The sequence below is a fragment of the Lichenostomus cassidix genome, chromosome 1, assembly GCF_008360975.1.
Source record: "Lichenostomus cassidix isolate B80296 chromosome 1, HeHo_3.0, whole genome shotgun sequence".
NCBI classification, from domain to species: Eukaryota; Metazoa; Chordata; class Aves; order Passeriformes; family Meliphagidae; genus Lichenostomus; species Lichenostomus cassidix.
Window position 1 is genome coordinate 54,201,281 of NC_139479.1, and position 7,509 is coordinate 54,208,789.

Consider the following 7,509-nt stretch of genomic DNA (forward strand, 5'->3'; position numbering starts at 1 on the left):
ATTAATAAATATTTAATTCCTAGATTTCAAAACACATTTGTAGACAACATCTATGATGTTCTATTGAAATAAAGTTATAGAGTTATATAATTCTTTAAAGCTCATGGAAAGTCTTCATAAAATAACATTTCTTAAGCTGATTAACTACTTAATCTGCATTCAAGTACCTCTATGCAGTTAAAAGTTAGAAAAAAATTATTTTTGCATTCCGAATCAATTTTGTTTCCCATACAAGTTCTGCTCGACATTTGTAAATAACACTACTGTAAAAGAGTGTTAGTTTAGATATATGTTCTTTAATAACACAAATGTTGTTTTTTTACTTATTTGTAGAATGCATAATTCAGAAGCTCTTTAAAGATGCAAATTATTGTAGCAAAACATCATGGGGCCATAAAGATTTATAAGCTGTTAAATGATCTTCAGGGCAGAAGCAAATAACATGTAACACCTGGCATAGACAGTATGTTTAACGATAATACGAATCCTTTATGGTACATTAACACCTTCAGAAATGAATAATGTCCTAAAATCAATTTCACAAAAAGTTACAGATGAGGGTCAGCACATAATGTAATTGCGCTGAACAAAATCAGCAAATAGAATTTATCTAACTCTTCTGTGCAAGCTCTCTCACCATTAATATTCCCTAACAAACAGAATTTAAGGTGTGTTTGTGATGGATGATATTTATTTCTTTGAGGATCTGAACTATTTTGCTATTTATCAGAATTAGAGTTATTATGCATCCTATTCCTCATTATGTGCCTAATTAATTTGCTGTATTAAAAATTCATCTTACTTTGTTCAGATCAGGCGAGCCAAAACCTTTTAATTTTATTGTGCTCAAAAGATTAATTTTCTTTGCTACCATAAGGACTAATAATTTATTCATATTACCTGGATCAATCAGAAAATCACTTTCCCCCCCCACATTTATTGCAAATCTAAAGGCCTTCTCTAAGCATTTGCTTTCCTGAAAATTTAAAATATTTAATTGGCAGCAATGGTGCTAGATGGAACTAAATATTATGAATCTTGCAATACTCATAGGGATCCATAATGGCTTTTCAGTGGAAGTAAGACAGCAAACGGTCCTGCTCAACGCCATAGCTTTAGTGAAACTCACTAAAAATGCTGGGTTGGGTTTTTTACTTTGAAAGATAGTTAAGGGGTTGTGATAACTGATCATATCTTTCACATTTTTAAAAATTAATTCCATTATTTATTTTTCAGTCTGTATCAAATTAAAATTTGTATGACAATATAGTGGAGCCAAGAATATTGAAAATGAACAAGCAAATAAATAATTAGATGATCAGTCTATATATTCTCAGCATTCTAAAGACTAAATAATTTTGACAAAAGTTGGTTTTTGAAAAGACAAACATTGAGTTCAGCTCTGTCCTTTGAAATAGTTGTATTATAGATGCAAATGTACATATTTGAAATACATAAATCCTGAAATATGTCATTTTGTGTTCAACTGAGGATTTTTTAAGGTTACAAAATACTGTGCTTATACAAACTTTTTGATGTCTGGTTTTTTTTTTATTAATCAGACATTATGAAGACTTTTATGTCTGATTTCTGCGAACAATTAAAGTGCAAATATAGGTAATTGCATTTGATCCATATTGTACCCTTTGTAATATTCCAAATTCTAACAAGAAACAAAAAATTGCAATTGTATCAATTCTTTTCCCCCTCTTACTCCACTATAGGGTGTAGAGTATAACACATGAAAGATTTATTTATGAATAAAAACTATATAACTTTCTTCAGAATATGGGCATATATTAAATCAATGTTCACACTTTTTACTAAGAAATATGATGGCTAAGGTGTTCCATTTATCATTGACTCAGAATAAGATTTATCTTGGCAAACATTAACTGTCTTTAAATTTCATATGTAGTCTAAGACAAACTGTGTTGATTAATTCAATTTCAGAGTCAATGAAAAGTGACTGAAGATACATGACCATAAGACACATGGAAAGAATAGATATTTTCAGGTGTACTTTTTCAGTAGATCACTTAATTTGTAGGAGGATGAAGAGAAGCAAAATGAAACCTATCCTTCAAAAATGAAGGAGAAAAATGCCATTCACTTAAAAGCATATCCACACTATAATATACGTTAAAAAAAAAGGATCCACTTGTGCAACTAATGAAGTCTTAGAAATTAATGAGGTTCTCAAGAAATGTGTAGTGAGAAACTGGGGAAGACAGGATTCATGTAAGTCCTGGAAGTTGCCATTGTCCTGAATTTTCTGCAGAGTAAAGTCCCCCTTACAGATTTGTCTATGACTTTGTAGGTTTAAATTTTAAGAAAGGCACTATTATATTTCCAATATATATTGAAACTCATAATAAAAATATAATTTTTTTGTGAATTAACATTCACTATAGTAGTAGTAGCAGATCCGTAAGCATAGATCTTAACATATGTTTCGTTAAGAATGGTTGTTGACTTCATGAATAATTGAATAATAAATGCAAAATATTATAACGAGTTGAAGTGCTTCATTCTAATGCTTTCTGAATCTTGTTTGAACTACTTTTCATTTTTTAAATATTCTTCAGACTTGTTACCCATAAACAAAATGGAAAAATTAGAAATAAATATTTCTTTTGACATAATATTTTTACTCCATTTTCAATGACCTTAAAAAAGCCTTTCTAATTTTGCTGTTCGAATTTTGGGGAAATATATGTTTCCATTAGAGTATCACTATTTATCCAAATATTTTTACTAATATTTGACTTTTTATCTATAAAGACAATCTTACTTTCATGTAAATTTAAAAAAAAATCAAAATCTGCTTACTAATGGCCTTACACCACAGAATTATTACACAGAGGTCAAAGAAAATGCAGGTAAAACCAATACCCTGAATCTGTGGAGAAGAACGGTGACTCTCCAGCAAAGTGAAATGGGGATCCAAGAAGAGTGAGTCCCAGTCCCTAACACATGCATGGGCTGTTTTATGCAAAACTGATACTCAAAGAGAAAGAAAGAAAAGAAAAGTTGATAAGAAAACTCAGGCTCTGCATTCAGACATTTTGGGTGTCTATTCTGACCTTAAGGTGGTTAGCTTAAGCTGCTGTCTCCAAAGAGATGCCAAACTGCTTTCTCTTTAAGGCAGACAACTGCCTTCTATAGGAAATGGGGTTCTGAAGAACCTTAAAAATTATCTATTAAGAAGAGGAGATTCAAAGGATTGTGCCTCTCAGGCTGCATCTATCCCAGTAAACCTAAAAGACACAAGTCATGGCCTTGAACACCAGCACACAGTTCTCTCTGACTGCCTGCATGCTTTTCAGCATGTTTTATGCCATGCCAGCTAGCACACTCCCAGAACAGCTTCAGACCTGGTTCAAACACAGCTTCAAACTTACTGCAAATATCCTGCTCAAGGCCACCATGCTCTGAGATGTGAATCAGCATTTCACATGCCTGTAGGGACAGAGGAAAAAAGTCCTGGCCTGTTTTACAACATGCAAATATAGCCTAACAGAAAAAGACAAAAGTTTTGGATCCTATGCCAGGGATAGGCATAAATATTTGCTGGTTTGTGAAAACACATCTTTAAATATTTAAATATGAGGAAGTTTAAGGTCAAAAGGTGATTGATTACACAGTTAAACATCCCCATGATTAAGCAGCACCGAACGCAACAGTTTAAGGATCTAATTTGTAATTAGCTTTAGTAATTTTCCATACTTTTTCTTTTATTTAATAACTACTTTCAACTAATTTTGTGCTCACAATATCTGAAATCCCAGACATTATATTTTTCTGGGATTTATATACCACTTATTAGACATTTCCCCACCAACAGAGAAGATGTTAAGAATGAAGTTTTGCAACACTTGCCTAAAAGCAACAGTCATGTGACAGCATGGGGAAAACAGGCACAGATAGGTAGCAGCAGAAGTTTTCTAATGTGTAGTGATATCACACTAGCTTCTCAGTCCTGTATGCTGTTATGGAATTGATGTCTACAGGCCCCAGTTCTGTTTAATGTTTACATATGTTACTGTAATGAAATGTGCATAAATGTATTCCTGGTCTTGAAAAGGTAATTATACAGATATATAGGAATTACTGCTAAAGAAGTCGTTGTAAGACATGAATTCACAAACTTATCACAGAACCCAGCCTTCCAGATCCTTATATAAATTGCCATAGAGAGTCAATTCTCTGTTCAAGCAGGCATGATTTTTCAGCATGATACTCTACATCGTTTAATTCTTGCCGAAAACAAACATACCTACCTTCAGAAATTCTTTATTATATTTTCTTGTCTAAAGCTGCATATGCCTCATGCATCCCTCTGCTCTGTTCCATAAACAATTCATAGAAACAGCATGAGCTAAGATCATATAAGGTACAAAACATATTTGAATTGATTGTCTTAATTGTACAAATTTATTTAAATTGTACCACTATATTTTAATAATTTAGTAGTGGTGTCACATATAGGAACACTATGATGCAATGATAGAAAAGGGTTTGTGATTTTGTGTTTACCTTTTATAGCAGCTGTTAACTATTTTATATGGAAGGTACACTCTTTGGATATGTCTTTTAATGCAAGCTACTTTTGATTTTTATTCGAGTTAATTTAATCTATTTTGCCAGTATATTTGCCACATTCTGAAATGGTTTCTGTTATAAAATTTCAGCATATGCACGCATGATTGACTTTTTATGTATTTATATTTTTTTTATATATACTTAGAAAGACTAATAATGATCTCAGATTGATTCAAAACTGTTAAAAACCCAAGTATTTCAGTTGCAGTGGAGTTTTAAGACCTAATTTAGATTTTCTACTGAACACAGGTGCATATATTCAAAATCACAAACCTAACAGTTCTGTCAACTGCTACTTGACAGTGTAGCACAAAAAAGTAGTTGACTTGAGTAACACTTTAACTAGAAGTTTCCCCAGTCTCTTTGAAAAGTGCTTGTGGATGCAACAGAGCTTTTCTGAACTGGTTAGAGCTCAGCAGCCCTGTAAGTAACCTGATGTGGCCAAAGTATAGAAAATTTATACTAGTATGAGCTACTTTTGTAAACTATTGTAAAAATATATATGTGTGTAAATACGTGCAAAGATGTGTTGATCAATCCTAATTATTAAAAAAAAACCAAAAAACCCCAGTAGTCAGAACTTCAGAAAACAGTGGAAATAATGGTTTTTGTGGTTTTTTTCTACCTGAAGAGGATTTGCACTTGCATGGACATACAGTTTATAATAAGATACTTAAGGTAACTATCATTTTTTCTACTGCAGCTACTGCATAAGACCCAGCAAAATAAAAAATTCATAAAGAAATAAAAAAGAAAGAAGAAATATAGGGATTAGAATAGTTAGCTGAAAGTGGAAGAAAAAGCACGGGCTTTACAGACAAATTCCACTGGTTAAAACACAGAAGGTGTCCCGCAAGTTGGCACTAGGTTTAGGCTTCCACCCAGCTTGGTAAGGTCTATAACTACTAAAGCTACAAAGCTGTGCTTCTTTTTATGTTTTCTTTCTATGACTCAATGATTCTTGAATTATGTTCTGCAAAGTGGAACCCTTCTAATAGACTTAGTAGCTTACACAATGGTTAGGGCACTTAAGTGGAAAATTGAAATATGGTTTTTAATCTACTCACACATAGGAAGGAACTGGACGTCTATCACATTCTTCATATGTAATTTTTCTTTAACGTAAAGGCAGTTGAAAAAGCAGGCGGATTCACAACCGGATTAAAAAAAAAACCCAACAATAAAACCACAACAAGCAGACAAAGAAACCTGAGTTTTCTTCAATTATTTGGAAGACTGAATGTGGATAAATGGCCTTACATAGAAAGCACAGTCTTAAAAATACCTTTTTCTATGTCTTCTGAATGAGGCTTTCAAATGAAAGACTTAAGCTTTGTATCTTCACCTAAAGTACTGTGAGCATTAAATCTAACCATATTCTTTCTCAATGTTTTGAAATATCTGGCCCATAGTCAGTATCTTTAATGTTTCTCTTCTGACCCACATTCACTAATAATGGGTATTTGATATGATTAAGCTTTATTTTACATTATAGTCTTTACAAGAGTGGGTGAAGTGGAATTATATCTGCTGCGTGGCAAGATGGCTTGACAGAATACTCGTTTATCAGGTATAGTGATAAAGATGCAACTTACAATTTTGCAGCAGCAGTAAAATCCCCTGGGTAATGGCAAAATGTAATGACATAGATGCTGAGCGAGGTGGTAGCACCTGAGAATAAAGTGATATCTTTATGAAGGGAGAGGTATAAAAATATACACATCACAGTGCTTGCATCTCTGTGAGAAATTTTTTGAAACTGCTATAAGGGCAGGAAGTATAGATGAATATACCCTTCTACAAGATCATAAAATTAAAAGCTGTTTATGCTGAAAATTCATGTTTTTATGTTATCTGACCTTCCATGAAAGATAAAGAGCAAAATATTATTGTTTTCAATCCCATATAGAGAAACCACTACTATATTTAAGATATTTGAAAACATAGGTACATTTTTATGTGCAGTCACCATACAATTTTAAAAATGAATTAATTGAATCAACCATAGCCACCCCAACTGAAAAAAACCAAGCCCATCCAGATGCAAAAAAAAAATTTCAGCAGTGCATAATAATTCAGATTTTCACACAACATGTGTTGGCAATTTTCCATATCTGGTGGAATGGCTGGGGCAAATTCTAGAAATATAAAACACAATGTTTACATAAGAGAGACCAAATATACATGAATTGTATAAAATATTATGCACAATGTATTATGATTATTGTATTCCTCTGAATAAACATGTCAAGGATATCTTACATTTTAAAATGGGTAATTTCCATTATCTTCTAAAATGGCAATATTTTCCCAGCCTGAGTAAAAAAAGAAGTTTATATTTCATTAACACAATATGCTCATTTGAGCCCTTTTAAATTACATTTAGCAGGAAGACAAGACTTGCATTGTTGAGACTGTTGGTTTTGTTTCAGGATTTGGGGGTTTTTTTCTGTAGAATCTGCAGGCTGCAGTGCTCAGTTTTTCTTGATGAAAGCCATGTAGGTTTTGATGATGACTAAAGACAAAGCATTTTAATAAAAAAAAAAACAACGAAAAAACAACATAAAACCATGAGGATTTCAATTTCTATTATTTGGCTGAAAGAATTGTCTAGCTAAAGTAATAGACTTTAAAATCTTTTTTACTTTTTACCACTTCTGTTAAGTTATAAAACTAGAGTTTTAGAAACCAGATGCAGCTCCCGCTGTGTGCAAAGACTGTTCTGGATACTTTTTATTAATCTAGATTCCATCAGAACAACTTCTGCTGATTTCTCTGAGGGACAGTTAAACTGATGGCCTGACTGCAAAAGAAAATACATTTCGTTACATTTATTAAGATAAAAAATCAACACATTACTCCATGCAATATCTTCTTTACAAAGTCAGTCTAGATAGTTTCCAG